The sequence below is a fragment of the Ailuropoda melanoleuca genome, chromosome 6 (genome assembly GCF_002007445.2).
Source record: "Ailuropoda melanoleuca isolate Jingjing chromosome 6, ASM200744v2, whole genome shotgun sequence".
Lineage (NCBI taxonomy): Eukaryota > Metazoa > Chordata > Mammalia > Carnivora > Ursidae > Ailuropoda > Ailuropoda melanoleuca.
The window spans coordinates 79,062,535-79,081,669 of NC_048223.1; the positions used below are offsets into that span (position 1 = coordinate 79,062,535).

General features: G+C 45.9%; 1 protein-coding gene across 1 annotated transcript in view; it reads left to right on the forward strand.

The window, feature by feature from the left end:
- LRMDA (leucine rich melanocyte differentiation associated) overlaps positions 1-19,135 on the forward strand; it is a 1,020,960-nt gene that overhangs the window by 450,023 nt on the left and 551,802 nt on the right.

A 19,135-nucleotide genomic window follows, 5' to 3' on the forward strand; every position in this document is an offset into this window, starting at 1 on the left:
GGGGAGACTTGGAGGTTATCCTCTCATTTTCTATAAAAAGAAACTGAGGTCCAGAGGGGAGAAGTGATTCGCTCAAGATGTTTTCAGCAGGGAGCAGAGCCATGAGTAGGAGCCAGGTCTCTTGTGTGCTGATTCCATATTGCTTGAGGGATATCATAGTTGGGTCAAGTCAATAAACCCGTGGTTTCCAGACAGGTCCTCATTTGGCCAGCTCTCATGAAACTCAGCCAGAGGATAGTTCTTCACAGGCAAAGCACAACTCACACACTGCCCCTGGGTTACTCTGTCTCTTGCTAGGAGCAAGGCAATGTGGGATTTTCTTTTCCTACTATAGTATTGAAACTGGGTTGGTTGTATTGACTAGAATGATCTGGCATGAACAGTCACCCTCAGTATATCCTTGCCATTAAACAACATTTCTTGGAAAGGGTGTGCATTAATCTTGACTGTGTGCTGGCTGCTGCAACTCATCATAAAGATGAATGACTGATGGGTGACCTATGTCTGGTGTCCTAGGAGGGCGGAGAACTTGGAGATGCAGAAACATCTGTTCTGCTCTGAAATTGGCAAGACAAGCTGGCTTGTCCCTCTCTTGCCTGATGCTATTGCACGAGCTTACGTTATTTCTCTTTGTTTGAGTCTTTGGCTGTGTCTGGTGAAGGTGGGGCCCCGAGGCCATTTCTCGGTGCACCCAGTGTGACATGGTCTGATCACAAGGAAGCTAGCGGATGGGATGGGGGCCACTGAGCACCTCCAGTATGTTCTCCGTTCCAGTTCCTGCTACAGGGATTACCACCTGGGAGGGCGAGGTGCCAGAAGCTGCACGAAAGCTGGAAATATATGGAGTTGCCCAGAGTCCTGTAGTGTTTCTGGGTTGTTCCTCTGGATGTAGGTGCATTTTCTCAAGAGACTATTTAACTCCTTATGTCTTCATTACTGTCCTCATTGGTAAATCTCACTGGGCAGGTTTGGTTTATAATGCTTGCATGAATTAGATAGCATTTGTGAAATAGAGAACAGCTAATAAGATGGGAATTCAATTTATTTGGCGTGGTGTCATTTGGGAGGTGGGGCGGTGTGTTAAATCATTCACTGTCCTTCAGCTAGCATGCGTGATTTGAGTCCTTATCTTGAGGTTAGGCACTGTGGCCCGTAGAAAATAAAATGTGGCCCCTGCCTTCCAAGAGCTTAAAGATGGTTTCTTTTCTGTGAGCATTCCCTGAGTGCCTGCAGCATGCCCAGGATCCTACTGGGTGCTCGAGACTGCAGAAGTCTGTGCCCCTTGTCGCAGAAGCTGTGGGTAGCATGTCCTGAACAGCAGAAGCTGTTCTGTGCATGCTGCCCAGTCACCAGCCAGAAGCTTCCTCCTCTCTTAGCCTTGCAAGCTTTCTCTTGCAAAGGGAAAAAAAGCTGGAGTGGGGTTTTTTTTTTTTTTTTTTTTTTTTTTTTTGCTTGTGGCAGGGTAGACTGAAAATGCCAGAGAATTAATGACCCTTGGGTACAGCCTCCCCTGTACCAGTAGCTGACAGGTGTTGGTGGACAGATGCCCCGTCTTCCTTAGTTGGGGTAGCTTTGAGGCATGTTCTTTTCTGTCTCCCAGAGTTTCCTTGGCTGCAGTGAGTTCCCATTGCCCGCAGTGGTAATTCACCTGGTAAGGTACTGTGCACCATTACTCACTTCCTTCCCTTCCCTGTCTCACTTCCCCAATCCCTTACTTCTGGGGTCCCTTCCTCCAAAATACTTTGACTTGAACCCTTATCTCAGCATCTGCTTCTGGGGAAACTCAGACTAAGAAGTCGTTCATGGTCTACACTGCCTCTGGTAGAAGTCAGACTCTGAGGAAGGCTGCAGAAGACATGGAAAATGCTGAGGTAAAGTAGGAGAGGGAGGGGTTTAGTCCAAGTAGAAAGATCTGGGAAGGCTTCTTGGAAGAGGTTACATCTGAATTAGGCTTTAGTGGAATGGGTCGGGCTTTTATTAGGAAACTGTGAAAGGGGAAGGTACCCCAGGCTGACAGAACAGCTTCTGCAAAGGCCTGGAGGTGGGAAGAATGTGGGGCATGTAGGAAAATGGTGAGTATCTGTGTGGCTGTGGTTCAGGGTACATTGGGGTAGGTTGGAAGATATAAGGAGAGGCTACTGGGGGTCCAGTTACTGAGGGTTGGATTGTGAGGCTAAGACATGCAGCCTATTTTGTGGGCACTGGGGAGCCTTCCAGTGATCCTAGCAATGAGGGCATAATATTTGTCTTGAGGCTCAAAGAGCAGGAATAACAGACATGGGAAGTAGAAACTTGGTGAGTATGAGGCTATAGTGTGGTCCCTAATCGCTGGAGAATTTCAAACTGAGAAGAGAAGAGTGCTAGCAATCCAGGAAGTATCAGGGAGGAGCTGAGAATTGAGTTGAGTCTATTCACCCACTGAATTAGGAAGGTTGAAACAAGGAATCCCACACAGCATGGACAAAAGGCCCAGGGGCAGGAGTGATGTGGAATCGGCACCCCGTGGTGACTTCTGTGGGCCCCAGGCACATTGGGCATCGTGGGCGCCTTCCTGCGTAAAGAATATTAAAGATTATTGGTGCATAGAAAAAAATCTATTAGTATTTTCCTTAGCCTAAAGTTACATTTTTTCCTTCTGCTTCTAAAAGAAATTTGAACATTTTTTGTGGTCGCCTGAAGTCTCATGGGTCCTGGGGAGTGTATGTCTTGTGCCTGACAAAGAAGTCAGCTCTGCTTGGCGTGAGGGGAGCACTTTGATTCTACGTACTTCTCTGAGGCTAAGTTCTTTCAATGGTGTTCATACAGCTGTAGACTTTCAGCATTAGGAGGAGGGAGACTTCAGCTTTCATTCTGTAGAGACTGAGAGACTTGAGGACACGAACCATTCCAGGTGGACCAGGGGTTCAAGTCCAGAAGCCCCAGAGGAACGTAGCAGGTGGAAAAGAGTCCTGGGCCCAAAGAATTATATCTGGCTTTTTGTCTGTCGGGGTCTGGCAAGCACTTTTGTCTTGGCTTGTTTTCCCTCCCGAACCCGTCATGACCTTATCCTTCAGTACCCCTTCTCCACCTTGGGCTCCATGCTTCTCCACCTTGGCTCCAGCACCCGTCCTGTACATTTGCATTGACTTCACACTGTAGATGGAGAAATGCCCCGTTGTCTTTCTGTGTCTTTAAAAATGACGACAGAGAAGAAGAGGTTTGCTGAATGAAGTGATCGCATCTGAAAAAGCCCTGCAAAAAGAAACCACGGTGAAAGGACTGCCCAAGGTTTTGGGTTTTTTTTCTCCTTCTTCTCAAAAATAGTCAAAACACATGCAACCCATACTTGTGAAGGGATCAAAAAGGGAGAGAAAATTGCAGCTGGCCATTGTTTGCTCTGCTGTTGTTTGGTTGCTCCTTAGCTTCCAGCTGTTGACATGGCGAGTTGAGGATAATGCGCGTTTCCCCTCTCCTGTTAGCGTGCGCTGTTGTACTCCTCGTTTAAAAGTCAGCTTGTGCCTTCATGAATCCCATGTGATGGGAAAACAGAGCTGCAGCTTTTTTCTTTTCACATGATTTGCATCCTAAGAATGCACTTGTGCTGCCATATAAATGCATAAAATGATGATTTGGGTGAGCAAGGAGGTATTTTAACACAGGCATGTTTCAGTTCTTTTCCCAAAGTTTGGAAGCGCAATTCGGTGAGTGAATGCTCTCTCCGACTATCAGAGCCCCACTGTCTAGTGAGAAAGAAGATTCATTGTTTCCCTTTTTTGATTTCAAAGTTGCGATCAGCATGTCTTAGTCAAGATGTCACCTGGAGTGCAGATCTCACGGTTAGCTAACCTCTCTTGTGTCCCTCTTTTCTAAAGATCTTTCTTTGTAAACTGGGTTGGTTTGTAATTGTGTATTTGGCACCTTAATTACAGATAACCTTCTCAGTGGATGAGGAGTCTGCTAATTAATTAGTTTGTCATTCAGTTATATCAGTAGACAGGTGTTATTTTGGAAACATGGGGCAACATCACCTCTTGTGACTGTAGCCCTAGTGCAGAGGTCAAAATCTATATGGTGCAATTTAGTGACAAATGAAAAAAAAATTCCTCAAAATCCCCCCTTCTCTACTCCCCATCCCCCACTTATGCACACTGGCCCATTTAAAAAATAAGTTGTCATCTGGCTGGGTTAAGTTAGTATGTCACTCCTGGCTACGAATACCATAGCTTTGTATTATAAAGTCAGAGATGTTTAAGGCTGACCAGGGACCTTACCAATTCTGTTATTTAACCTTTCTTATTTGACAGTTGATGGGCCTGAGGTTCAGAGAGGCTTAGTGACTTGCCGTGGCTGAACTCCGTGTGTTAGTGTCCAAGTTTGGTGTCCTTCCTAGACTGAACTTTGCGGCTCTCCCCAGATTTAGGAGGGCCTGAGTGGCTGATACTATAGACTTGAGGAGACGTGGTCAACTCAAGGTGTTACCTATCCGTCTAGTCCTGCAGGGGGTGAAGATAAGAATACAGTAGCTAGAATACCAGGCCAGTGAGTAGGTGTCTTGGAAGTGACCACACTTGCTATGGACTTCAAGAGGGAGCCACCCCTTTCTGTTGATGGTGGGTAACAGGAAAGGCTTCTTGGAGGACAAACAATAGTTGAAGTGGGTCTGGAAGTACAGACAGGGCTTTTATAGACACTGGAATAAGGCCTCCTTGTATCCATTGGTATTAATCATGTCCCTGAGTCCAGAAATCTGCAGGAGAGTTAGAGGGACTTGGTGGTCATCATAGTCCCGCTTCCTCCTCATCCTGACATTTAGCTCTAGGGGTGCCAGGAATGGGCATGGGGAGCCCCAGGCCTGTGTGTGTGCATGTGCACTGACCACCACAGCCCTCAAGTTGCCCCTGTGCAATGCTGACCCAGCGAGCACCAAGCCCCGAGGTGGTGAGGCAGTAGGTGTGGGCAGGACATTCAGTGCTCGGCCACAGAGACTGCCCAACTCCTGTGGCTCTTGCTGTCCACGACACTCTTGGAGCTTTGGGCTGGCAAACTTGAGACAGCAGAGGTGGAGACAGCCCCTGCCTGGGTGGGATTGCTGCTTACCAGGGCCTCATCCCCAGGAGGTCACCTCTTCTCCAAAGGTACTGCCTCCTGCCATTTGAAGGGAATCAGAGCTGCCTTCAGGAAGGCCACAGGTGACTTCTGACAACTGCCCCCACCCCTCCAGGGGCTGCCTGGCACACATCCCCTACTCTGCCTTGCTTTTCTGAATCTTTAAAATAAATTTTCATTAATTTTAGCTTACGGCGAAGGGAAGTAACCCGTGGCTTATAAATAATGGCAACAGTTTTATGGAAACACCTAAAAATCACCAGGGGCACATAATAAGGAAGTTCTCCATCGCCAGGTGCGAAAACACATCGCTGATTACTTGTTGAGCAAGACCCTGTCAGCTTTTTTATTACAATACATTATTGGGTAATAGTTTTAAAATTATTTATAGAAAGAAATCGAGCTGTGTGGAGAATTCCATCATTTAATACGTTGTCTGTGAATCTCATTAGCCTTTGTAGCCTAGGGGTTAGGAAGGAAAACAGTTGGCTGTATCTTGAAGATGGAGCACTGTATGCACTTTTTGTCAGGGGGCTTGTTGACCTTAAGTTAAGTTGCTTCTTTGCGAGTCTTTCTGTGTTACGGCTCTGGTTTCCATGGTATTTACATAAACCTAGCAACAGTTTGCTGTGTAGAAGTGGTGGCAGGGCCTACGGTCTCCTCTGCCAAGGAGCAGGAGCGGGATCGAAGGCTTGCTCTGCAGGCTGCATATACGGAACAGCACTTGGGGGTAAGTTAGTCAGTATGTAGGGATTGGGGGAGAGAGGGGATGTTGGTGCCACTTGGGTGTACTGTAGCCTCCCCCCTGTCTTCAGGTGACAGGGCCGCCTCCCGTGTTCCGTGTCTGTGAAGTCTGTCCTGCGAGTGCTCCCGTCCAGCAGCACGTCAAGCAGCGTGGATGTCAGCAGTCATGGGAATGCAGACTCCAATGTAGCCCTGGACGTGTTCTCTGGGTCTTGGCGGAAGCCCAACCCGGGAGTGCTTTGCGCCAGAGCACACACCTCTATGCTGTCCTGGTCTGTGCTGTCCCCTGACTCCACAGCTGGCTGGCCAGTGGGCCCAGGGCTCAGGTCTGAGAAGGACCCACCCTACATGCCCCTTCTCCATGGAGAACTAGCTTCCTGTATCTGGGGATGTTAGTGTGGTCAGACAAAGGGTGTGCCTGGAATCTGGGGAGGAGAATAAATATCAATTAATAGATCATTATCTAATGGGATGTCTCTCACCAGCCCTGTGCCAGGTACTAAGAAAATGTACAGCCTTGGAGGCAACTCGACCTGAGGTTGGACACTGGCCTCAGAACAGCACATTTAGTCCCTCATACCTTACAACAAGGAAGGAAACTGAAAGAAAAAATGAAATTAAAAGGATTCATTAAGAGAAAACACAAATAGAAAAGGGAAAGATTTGACTTTGAACATAGTGACGTTGGGCAAATAAACCTTTCTAAGCCTCAGTTTCTTTGCCTGTAAAGTGGGAATAAAGGTATGTACCTTCTGGGTTTCTGTAAGAATAAAATGAGTTAAGGAAATAGGGCATTTAGAGCTGTGTGTAGCTTTTGAGTGCTGTTGAGTAAATATTAAGGCTCACAAGGGTCTAGTAAGTGGAAGCGCTGGGATTTGAACCCAGGCAGTCTGGTTATGGAACTATTGCCTTAACTATCACACTATGATGCCTCCTAAAGCCTTGTGGCGCAGATGTCTTGAGCTGGGCCATGAACAGGGGGAAGCACCATACCAGGCGGAGAAGAGAGGCTTGGATCTTGGGGGGATAGCTGTGTAGTGTAGGTGAGTAGGAGTGTGGGGGCCTTCCTGGGGACCTGCCCCATTCTTGCTTTTATTCACTTATTCAGTTTACAGACATTGATCAGACACCTGTACTATATCAACTCAAGTGCTGTGCATGAAAGGGACAGTCACTGGTAAGACAGTCTCTCTCTCAAATAGTTGGGAGGTGGGAGAGGACAGTGAAGACCGTGACATATTTGATATGGAGCATGTATCCTGCAGAGGGAAGAGAGAAAATAAGAACTACCTGAGTGTCAGGCATGGTTCGACATGCTCCACGTATCTTAACTCATTTAATCCTCACGATGACTCTAGGAGCTGGCACCCTTATTATGTCCAGTTTAGAGAGGAGGGACTGAGGTCCAGAGGAAGATTTAGTAACTTGACTGAGGCCATAGAGCTAAGAAGGGACAGAGCTAGAATCCCAACCTGGGCAACATGGCCTGGATCCCTGCTCCTAACCCTTCCCAGCCCAGCCTTGTATGGGGCCTGTTGTCGACAGTCCTAAAGCCAGAATGAAAGTTTGACTTGTTCATGGCACTCTTTGGAAAACCTTTCAGCAGTGTAGGTGATTTCATCTGTTGGTACTGCAGGGCTTAGCCCACTTACCATTCTGAGATGCATAAATACTTTGGTTTGAGCGATGGTAGGTTTTTAGACCCATGGAATCTCAAGCAGTCTTTGGAGCTCATCTCTCAAAAACTCAAGGGTATACTCACCGAGAGCAGCTCTTTGGAATCCTTAGCATGTTCTATAAAAACTGTTGCTACGGTTATAAGACTGCAGCTTTTGTGGAGGTACCTGTCTGATGGGCTACGTTCCTCTCTCCTTGGAATTTGTGGCCTGGAGAAGATGGAGAGGCGGTCCTCTGGGTCTGGAGGAATGCTCCAGTTTGCCGTGGTCCTTGTCATGCTTCCCTGCCATGTCCAAGCAGACAGGATGTTAGAAACTTGATTTTCAAAGATGCAGTGTCCCTGAATTATTAATAATTATCTCCCCCTTCTTCCCACCCTGTCTGCTACTCTCCCTCTCTCTTTGTGAATGCCAACATCATCTTGACCAAATCCCTTGAGTTGACCTACATCTAATTTGTTAGTTTTCTTCTTGAATCTGAACACTCAGCCTGATTCTTGTCATGGGTGGCATTTGGGGCACTGGGCTCCTCCTGCTCAGGCTTTCCCACATTCCCAGCCCCTGGGCCTCGTGAGTCTAAGAGTTTGACTGACAACACGTCAATGCTATAATCTCTCCTATCCAAATTTCTCCATGCATTTTACCGGTGAATGGAGAGGCAGATTCCTAAGGATAGTCCTGTAGCTGGTTATGACAGAGCTGAGTCCGGGAGCTGTATTTTCTTCTCCTTAGTGTCACATCCTAGATCCTCCTCTTTTGGGAGCTAAGATCTTCTATCACATTCTCAAAAATGTTGAAAGAATAGGAAAATGAAGCACAGCTCAGGTGGGGTCTCACAGTACCAGTCACAGGAGGTGCTCACGACTCGCTGGGTCCCCAGGAAGTGCCTCTCCCCTGCGGTGCATGCAGCTTTGTGTACTCTTGGCCAGAGGCCTCCCCCTGCACAGCGGGTGTGACGGTGGCCGGCTGGGCCCTCTCGTTTCACTAGAGTGATTTCCTAGAGAGAGGGGAACTGGATGTGTGTGTGGTCTGTCTAATGCCTCTCACATCCAATAACTTTAAAACCAATCAAATTAATAATGTAGGGAGAAGCAAATGGAGTCATTCCTTAGATATTTAAACAGGAATATTGCTGCCACCGACGTGTAAATCTTTAATAAGATATGAGATTTGGCAATAAACAAAAAAACAATAAATAAGCAAAAATGCCAAGTGGCTGGAGGCCTGGTTCTTTTGCACTATTTTAGGTTCAATCATTACTGCCTGACATTGGCTTCCTCAAGCAGATGTATTTATTGAGGTCCTACTTCATACTGGGTGGTGCGTTTTCAAGCCTGGGTCATAAAGTAGTGCAATATACGGTCTTTACTCCCAAAGGATGTCCACTCGGGTGGGAGGAAGATGAACACAAATACAGGTCTGGATGTGTTGAACGTCAGCCTGGTTCTATATGGACTGTCTGCTCCGGCCGTTCAGGGGACGCATGGATGATGGATAGGCTTGATTCCCCTTCCAACAAGGAACCTTATGCCACGGACTATTTTCACCCGGACATAGGGTGTGGGGCCGAATCTCTGTTCCTGTAGGAGTCAACCTGGAGAATTTTCAGAGGAATCATTAAAGACCCCTCCTCAAAGTAGGGAAGAGCTGTGTGTGGGGGTGGGTGGGTGTGGAGGGGGTGTGTGTGTATGGGTGTGCGCACACCCGGGTACAGATGCTTCTGTCTTTTAGGTCCCACAGGGACTTCCTGCAGTAAGACCGAGCCTCCTCCAAAGTTACTTTTAATCCGGACCAGCACGTTTTATTTTCAAGATCTAAAATTCCGAGAGGAAGTTTTCCTACAACTCTGTTTAAATATCCCCTTCCTCCCTCTTATCCTGCCTGACGAGGCATTTAATATTTGATAAGCTTCCTATTCCATTGCTCCACCCCCAGTTTCTGTCATGCAGACTTATTAATGTGCCTCAGAAGTAAACTCCTTCATCCTCCAATTGTTCTGCCCACCCCCCACCTTTCTCCCCATTGACCTCCCTTTTACTTTTTATCTCTTTTCTCCTTCCTCTGCTGTGGTGAGTGAGAAGAACCAAATGTGAAACTCAAGCAGGTCTTTATTCAGAGTTGGAATCTGTGGTCTGTGCATCCAGGAGGCCAGACTTCCCAACACTGCGGGGGGTGGGGGGGATCGTGGTACCCGCCTTCATTCCTTCTACATTCCATTAAGCAAACTACTTTGTAAGGGCAAATTCCTCCCTTCCAGGCGGATCTCTTTATCCGCTGAAAGAAGCTGCTCCTGCTCTGAAGCTTTAACTGGTCGCTGCCTTAATGGTCCTTCTCCGTTTTCTCAGATCTGACAACATGGGACATGGCTTGGTTTGCCTTCCTTGATAAGTCAGAATGGTTGAGATGACCTTGCTTGGTGGACAGCGGGCATAAATGCACCAACGAGGTGTTGAAGCCAGGAGAAAGGTGTGGAATTGTTCTTGTTGGAAGCCCTATTGCCTGTTGGCTTGGTTCTTATAGGCCCATTTGGAAGTTGCCTTCTGCCATCTTTTTATTCGTGTGGTTAACCATAGACTCCTTGCCCAGATTCCCATCCCAGCTTTATGTTTACTCTTCCATGCAGGGTCCTGACATTTTGGCTATCTTTTCAACCTATGTATTTTATGCCATCTGTATTTTTAGACTGTGGGTGCAAGTCACTGATTGTATGACTCTTCTCCCAGAACTCAGAAAATCTTTTTCAACTGTGCCCTGAAAGTAGCCACCAAATACTAGATGTGTGAGAATTAAAACCTATTTGCTTTCATTGCATCTAGCCCAAACACTCATTTTCATCTGCAGCCTAGACTTCTTGATAGGCCTTTTCTTCCCTATTCTCAACATTTTATTTTCTGTGCTCTGTTCTTCCTCTATTATTGGTGGTGGTGATGAGGAGGATAGCTGTGTTTATTGAACTCTTACAGTGTGCCAGAATATACAGGGTACTGTATATGGATTCTTTCAACCCATATAATAACTGTGAGGAATACTTACAGATAGGAAAATGAGGGTCCAGAGAGGTTAGGTGACTTTCCTAAGGTCACACAGTAAGTCATTGTCTGAGCTGAAGCTAAAACATGCTTTGTCCTTTTCTCCCTGCCTCACTACCAACTTCCTTAGCACCTCATTACGTCCTCCATAGTCACTGAATTTTATTCTTTATCATCATGGCTTACCTAAATACTGACTGTATTGGAAAAATTAAAATTATGGTCTCCTTAATAAAATAACTTTGAAGGGGGTGTAGATGTCTGCACTGGGAATACTTTTTGTGTGTGAAACAAAAATTCAACTTGTTATAGTCAATGAAGTCAATGGTTCAGTTAATAATGCCCCTAATGGCACAATTCTGCTCAGTGCCAGTGATGGATACCTTTAAAATCAGAGACATGCAGAAATCAGTGCTGTCATAAATACAGCTGGGATGGGAACTCAATGGGAGAGGAAAACCCCTAGAAAGCGCTTGCATATTGGTTCCAGTCTCATTAATCTCTCGGTCTCCAGCCTTTCCTGTAAATCCCCATCCGTCCCAGCAGCACCCGAAGCATTTTCCCGTGCGGCATGTTTGCATTTCCCTTTGGGTTTTCTCTGCTCAGAGACTGGCTAGTAGATCAACGCAGTCACCCCATGTGCTGCTGGAGCATGAGAGAGCTTTCTTCTTTGTGCTGCTTCCACATGGGAGGAAAAGATTTTTAAAGACTCTTTTTTAGGATGTCTTGAGACCCCTGCAAGTGCCATGCCCTTCAAAGGAGTGACCTTCTCTTTTACAAATTCTCCTTCTTTGCACTTCTCCCCACCCTACTTGTATTGGAATAAGTCTCCAGAGACGCACTGTGGCCTAGGACCAAGATGTAGGCCAAGTGGAAACACACCAAAGTGATTTAATAGAAAAGGTAATTCCTATTCAAACGGGATGGTCCCTTATTCATTTCCTCGGATTATCATCAAATTTATGTCACCAGCAAAGGAGCTTTATTGAGTTTCACAGAGATATTCCTTTTGCTCTCATTGTCGTTAGTTGGCACGCTGACATTTTCATATGTGTCTCAGCTAATGCCTCAAAATTACTCCATCTACAAATGTAACAATTGAACAGATAATTTTAATAAGATTCAGCTTGACTTCAGACTGCACTCCTTCCTTTCTTTATAGAATGCAAATTGTAACCTGTTTTTAAAGCCGTGCAATGCAGTGAACTTTAATGGGATTTGACAACATCATATTAAGCACAACAACTACGCATAATGTACCGAAAAATTGGACGTGAAATTGGAAACATAGCTGAGAACAAAGTAAATTTACATGGTTTGGTAGTTTGAATGTCTGATATCATATTCTCTCATGCAAGCCCCATAAAAAAGCAAAGGATTTAACAATGGATATCAGCAGAAAGTGCTTTTAAAGTTAAAACTGATGGATGGCTTGTCAAAAAAAATAATTGCATTGGTTGGAAAGTCGGGATGCGTGCTGAGGGGGAGAGAACAGGATATACAGAGAGGATGATGGGAAGTGACAGTGGTCTGTCAGGAAGGACTGGCTGCCCAGAGGAGTGTGAAGTCAGAGCTATAAGGTGGCAGAGTAGAACAGGCTGTCAGAGCGGGAAAGTGGCTTTAATACCCTGAAAAGCAAAGGAATCCGCCTGTCAGCTTTGCTCAGCCGTGCTGAAAGAGGAAGAGAACATGGCATAAAGTTAGAGACATTAAACAGGGTGGGGGGTGCGGGGGCCGGCGCAGGGAGCACAGGCAGGCAGCGCGAAGGGGATGGGGAGGTGTCTCCTGCCGGTTTCTGAATATTTTCTTTTCTATGATGGTTTTTTTAACCCTCTCTCAAGGGCCACTGAATTAAATTTGAGGGGCTGGGGGTTCCATGCTGCTTTTGAAGAGAAGGGTGATTTAAGTGAAGGCACAGGCACGTCCAAAGGGCTGCCTGCCACCCTGGCCGAGTGGGTGGCTTTCTTACAAGTACACCTAGGGATGCCTCGGCAGATTTCTGGCTTTTCAGATCTACAGCCTCAGCTGCTGACCTTTTCTTCCCTCCGGGTTATGCTGTCCATTTTCCTGGGGATGACACTGATATCAAGTCACTCTGGGACTAGCTTATCTTGTGCCAAAGTGCTTTGAGGACTTAACACTTTAGCTGTACAACAGGATCGTGATTAAAATGCAATAATCTGATGATTTTTCCATAAATATTTTTTTGCTCTATCAGCATTAGGTTTTGAATAATTTATTATTCTTCCTTAATATACTCCTGGCGATGAGGTTAATTTGGTCATCTTGCAGGGGCCTGGCTGGTAATGAACATTTTTATATCAGGCCTTGGAGTACTTCCTCCATACACACATCATGTCTTTACGATTTAATTGCCCCAGTTGCTTGAGAGTGTTAGAGTCTAGGAGGGGTTGGAATATAGTAGTTTCTCTTATTAAAAATATTTTGTGTACCTGAGAACACATCTTAAAAATGTGTTCCGAGAGCCATCCAAATTCGTGAACTGCGTATAGCCCCCATACGAGTATAGATCTGCTATAGCAGTTTGGGGGGGGGTTGCTTCTTCCCAAAGAAATGACTGTGCCAGTTATGGAGGAGGAAGATGGGAGTGGCAGCAAGCAACACACGCTTATGTAAGCACTTCTTTTGTGCCAGGCAGTAATCTGAATGTTTATATATATATTAACCTATTTAACTCCAATAACAAACTTATGAGGTAGGTTCTGTTAATATTGCTATTTTGCAGATAAGGAACCAGAGAGGTTAAGCAACTTGGACAAGGTCACACAGCTAGGAAGGGCTGGAATTAGGATTCAGATTCAGCAGTGGGGCAGCGGAGACTATGCTTTCAATCGGTGTGCGATGTTTGCGTGAGTATGTGGGAACGCACTTAGATGCCAGGTTGCTTCCTGTTTTTCTTGGGTGTCTGATGCACTGTGAAAAGGATGTTACTGGAACCAGGCAACAACAGTAGGCAGAGCAGGCTGAGCTGACTAGAAAGAAGGTCTCTTCTCAGTGTTAGCACTAGCATGACAAGGGGGAGGCAGGAGAGACTAAAGACCAGAGGATAGGAGGAAGAGCTGTCCTGGTCACAAAGGCAACCAGCTTCCAAGCCAGAATGAAAGCACTCATCTGAAATATTTATGCTTATGCTCTGAAGGTAATGCATACTTACACGTCATGTTCAGTTCTAGGCTGTAGTGATCCGTTTCTAGGAGATGGGTACCTGGGCTCTTGGTCTTCCTGGTGCCTGGCTGGAGGTGAGAACTGTAGCCTGCCCATTTTATCTTGAATTCAGCCAGTATAGTCATACATTGCTCATTAAACGGATTAATCACTGGGGTCTCCCCCTGGGTGTTTTTGGGCATAAGGGAGCATCTGTGGTCACACCCACGTCTCCGGTGCTTCCTGGCGGCGGGGGCGGGGGGGGACGTGCTATGCCACCACACTTCATTGCCTGGTCATGTTGCCATCATCCTGCTTTCCCTGGCCGGTAACTTTGCTCTAAACAAGCAGAGCGGCTTTCTATTCAGTGGACTGTTTTCCTGCCCCAGCAGATTTTCTTGCTTTTCTCCTGGGAATCTCTGGCCTTTTTCTCTCCTGATACTAAGACATGACCCCTCCAGAGTTCTGCGTGGGAAGACACATGCCTGTCATTGTCTTTCTGCACCTCGTGGGATCCATCATGGCCTGGGGTGTCTTTAAGAAGCCTCCCCCAGAGCTCTGTGCTGCCCTGTGACTGCAGCAAATCTTAGAGCTAGATGGCAGTGCTGCTAGTCTCAAGTTGGATGTTCAGGGACATAATTGGGATTTTGACCTTTGAATCAAAGAATTTCAGGGTTAGAGTGGATGGACCCTCTCAGGGGTCTCCAGTGATAGGGAACTGACTAGAATCAGGGGCAGTGCAAGCCAGCTTGAGACAAATAGAAAGTTTGTTCTGAAGATGAGCCAAATGTGTTCACCCTGGAACTTACGTCCATTGGTCCTTGTTCTGACTCCTGGGACTACATGCATCCCAGGTGTGAACTGCATAAGTCATATAAGCCACTGTAAGACCATGTACATTTTCAGCCTGCACACCTGTCTGTCTTCTTCCTCTGTTGCTGGTCCCTTTGTATTTGTTGGAGACACTCATAGCTAGGCACTCAGTCAAAACTCTTGCCCCTAAGAGCTTTCTCTAGCTGCTCCTTTTTCTAAGCTTATGGTCGGCAGTTTTTATGGCTCACCTCCTCTTGCACCAAGACTCAGATCCTTTCATTAATGTGGGACCTGAGCTCAGAATTTAAATATTAAGGGGAGGACCTCCTGACTTGAGGTAAGGGGAACAAGACAACAGTCTGCACAGTGACACTGCAAGCTGGTGCTGCTGTTTCTGTTTTACAAACGGGGAAGATGAAGCTCAGGAAGGTTCAGTTGCTTGCCTGAGGACGCACAGCTAGTGAACAATGGGGTAGATTTGGATTCAGGTCTTCTGACTCCAAAGCCTTGGCTAGTTACAAGGCAGGGCTAGGGTACTGGCTCTAGGTGCAGGGTCCAGAGCCCAGCAGGCATGGGTTCAGATCCTGGCTCTGCCACATACCAGTGGGTGACCTTGGACGAGCTGCTTAACCTGTCTGTTGCCTCGGTGTCCTCATCTGTGGAATCGTGATAATAATAGTACCTCCCTCATGGAGTAATTGTGAAAATGAAATGACATAATGCGTATAAAGCACCTGGCACAGCACCTGGGTATGATAACCACTCAGTAAATGTTAGTTTAATATCCTCCTTCTCATCACCATTATCACTTTTTAAACTATGATAGCAAGTGCCAGAGCTCTGCACCCTTGGCTACAGACGTGCTGCGGCCTCCTGGTCCTCACTGGGGGTGGGTGTCAGCAGATTCGTGGGGCGGGTGCCAGCAGCCCTTCGTGCTGATGCTTTACAGTTGAGGCTGGGCAGGGTCTGGGGAGGGTGGCAGTGGCTATTTTTTTGTGGTTTTTTTTTTTTTTTTTTTTACACTTCGAGAAGATTGCTGCAGTTATCTGGAAATCTATTGCTCGGGCAAAAGCAGGATTGCGTGATACAATTTAAAAGGCCGGCAGCTGCATTTCATCCTTTTCACAAGAAAATAACCCCTTACTCCAGTGAAGCTAAAAATAAAAATGGCAGTACATTTGGCAACCACGCTCCTTCCTTTATTACCTCAGCAGTATCTGAATAAAATGTCTTATTAAGCAAGATATAAGGGCAATGAAAAGGAGAGTAAGTCAAATTAGTTGACATCGAAAGCTTGGTGCATCATATACAGCGAGGGTAGTTACTGTTTAGTAAAATGGATTTAATGCTTAATATAAGTGCTGATATTTAGATGGCTATATTTTGGCAACTCGGGGGAAAGAGTGGTGGCTTTTGAGCCAGTAGATCCAGAGGTAGGTCCTGCCCTGTCACAAACTGCTCATGTGGCATGGGGGTGATTTGCTTTATTTCCCTGAGTCCCATTTCCTCCATATGCTAAATGAAGGGGATTTCCGGGAGTCCAATGGCTCTTTGGCAGGATCTCAGGGTCACCTGGGGAGGGGGCCAATAAACAGGGCTCTGGAGACCCACCCACAGCACTGCCTGTACCTGCCTTCCATATGGGGGTCGTTGGGTGAGATTTTCTTTGAAGAAAGTATTGCACTGCTGAAGAAGAGGTGTCAGAACCACCAGACTGGATTATTTCCAAGAAGCCTTGCCATTCTCATTTTGGAAAGTTCAGTGATGCCCACAGAGTTGAGTGGGCTTTGGAAGCCGTCTGGGCCCTGTTTCAGCTCCAGCGGTATCTGTGATCAGAAGAATCTGCGTGCCCAGGGGGCAGGGTGGTGCCCTAGAACACAGCACATGGCAAGTGTGGTCAGGGAAGAGAAATGGTGACAAAGCCTTTCATAAATGTGGATGGGTGCAAGTGTGTGTGTGTGGGGGGGGGGTAGGTGTGGGTGTGAGTGCATAGCTGAGCATTTCAAGGTATGATGTATTTGTGTGAATGAATAAGTCTGTGCATGAGTTGGTAGAGCCCATGTAGGCATCTGCATCTCACATGTTTTTGGAGAAAAGATGTAAGCACAGCCATGCCTGTGACGCCTGTCCTTGGCTGCTGCTTGTCTTATTTATGCTGACCAAGGCCATGGTGGGTTAGTGTTTATCTTTTTGTCTGAAGTGAGGAAACCGAGTCTTGAAGAAGCTGAGTGATTCCCCCGAGGTAATGCAGCTGAGAATTTGCAGGGTGGAGGGATTATGGAAGGTCTGTGTTTACCCCATGGCTGGGATCTGCCTCCAGCTGATAGGTGGGCGCTTTTTCCTGCACTGACCTGTTGGCTTTTCTATCTGAGAGTGGGTTACCAGCTTAGCAGCCTTCCTCAGTTCAAAGAAGTAAGGATGCTTCATCCTTTCCTATCGAGATTTTGAAGCGAAGGGCAGAGGAAATGAAGCCTAACATCAGAGCACCCCTCTCCTCCACAGCCATCCAATTTCTGGATGAGGAGGAATGTCTCTAAAATGCCAGAGATAACTGTAGTTTCATCTTTTAGGATTCTTTGTTTTGTTTGAGTGCCTGTTTTATTACTTTTAGGGATCTCGTAGTTGAGATTTATAACGTCACAGGATGACTAGGGCTTATCCCAACCACTTCCCCCCCCCCCAAAAAAATACTAACGTATTGTTGTCAGGGTTTAGTACAGGCCTTACTTCTTCGAGGCCTCCCTTCCCAAACCTCTGTTGTGGCGGAGTTGGGAGCTTATTTCAAAATAAGGCCAAGAGCAGCAAGTACTCTGCAAAACCACCCTTAGGTATCACTGAAGAGTGTCTGAGTGCGATCTGCACCCGGAGACCCTAGCAAATCTCGTTATCTTTTATTTATACCTTGAAGCACATTGAAGACTTTGTCAGTCATTCTACTTCCTTGGATTCATATGCACAGAAGCTTTTATTCTGAAGAAAATATCATGAGAGCCCTGAGTAGATTTATGCTTTGCTTCTGATGGTTCATGAAGCCCAAACATATCTAACAGTTTTTTTCACCTGTTTTGCTTAAGACTAAGATATTTTACAAACATCTCTCACTAGAACCGTCAATCATGGTTTCAAAATTGAAATTTTGCCAAGTAAAATGAGCATGGATGAAGGGCAAGCTTCTTTGCAGTGTGAAGCCTAGGCCTTTCATAGAAGTTAACACTTTTTGGGATTCATTGGTGCCTTATTTGGAGGTGAGGGGAAACTGGAACACTTGCACACCACTGGTGGGAGTATAGGCTGATGCAGCCATTTGGAGAAATCTGGAAGTATTGACCAAATCAAATACATGTACTCTATGACCTAATGGTCCTGCTCTTGGATTTGTAACTCATAAAAGTTCTACAGTAAGTGGACAAGGGATGATGGTGATGACGATGTTATTTTTGTTGGTTTCAGTGATCATGAATGTTAGACTGAGGTAATTTAGGTTATAGTTTATTGATAATTGGTCAAGACCTGTCTTAGGTATATTCATAGTAAGCCATCTGTCAAAGTTGCAGAGACTGCTTTCATTTCAGTTCGTAGCCATTATCCCTGGTATGTATTCTTTCAGAATGCAGTGTTCATTTAGTTCATGTTGCTGGAGTTTGTATTGTGAGTGTAAATTGTGATTTCTTAGAAGGGAAGTAATCTTGGGCAATAGAAAAATAGAATCCTAAATTCAATACTGGAGGTTATTTAATCCAACTGATAAGCCTAGAAAAATACCATTTATAGTCTTCTCTATAGGTGGTCCACTTGGATTCTCCTAGTACTGAGGAATTTGCCACTTCCAGAGTTGGAGCATGTCCCAAGAATAAACAATTAGGTTCCAAGGTTTTGGCATCATTAGACCAAGTAACAGGATTTTGTCAGCTGATTTCCTTAGGCATTTTCTAGGCAACAGACAAGGGTAGGATGATGTTTCTTCTAGTTCCAGTCACTGCATTGATTGGCTTGACAGCCAAAACTGTTTTACTCTAAGTTACATTCAAATTTAAGAACCTGAGTGCCTCTCCAAGGTGGAATCAGCTGCATCTACCCAAGAAGATAAGATTTTCTGGATGGGTCATGGACATTGTGAATAAAGAGAGCAGAGCTCACTTCTAGTGTTCTAAGGCCAGTCCTCTCACAGAGTTTCTTGGGGAAGGAAAAGACATCTCGGTCACTGCCAGATCTGACATTGCCCAGACTTAAAATAACTATCTCTGTCTCTACATCGTTACCATTAATTGAGTGGCATTTTGTATTAAGAACCTTCAGTTTAGAATTTCTGTCTATAAGCTAAGGGAGACCCAGATTTCTGGGATATCAGCTGGGGTGCCACCTAAAATGATGAGAGTGCTAGTGACCCTGATTTCCCAACTGGAGACAGACTTGCCAAAAATACTTTTGGGAATTAATATTGTTCTTACAAGGCAAGGATTTGAATGGGAAGGAAACATGTGAAACCAGAATCTGCGTTATTACCTTCCTCTGAGCTGCTCCTGGAGGAAATTCACCTGAGAGAAGGCGTGTGCCTCAGTGAGACTCTTTAACAGAGAGAAGAAATTAAAAGCTCTCAGGCGTTCTTCACATCCTCCCTCATCA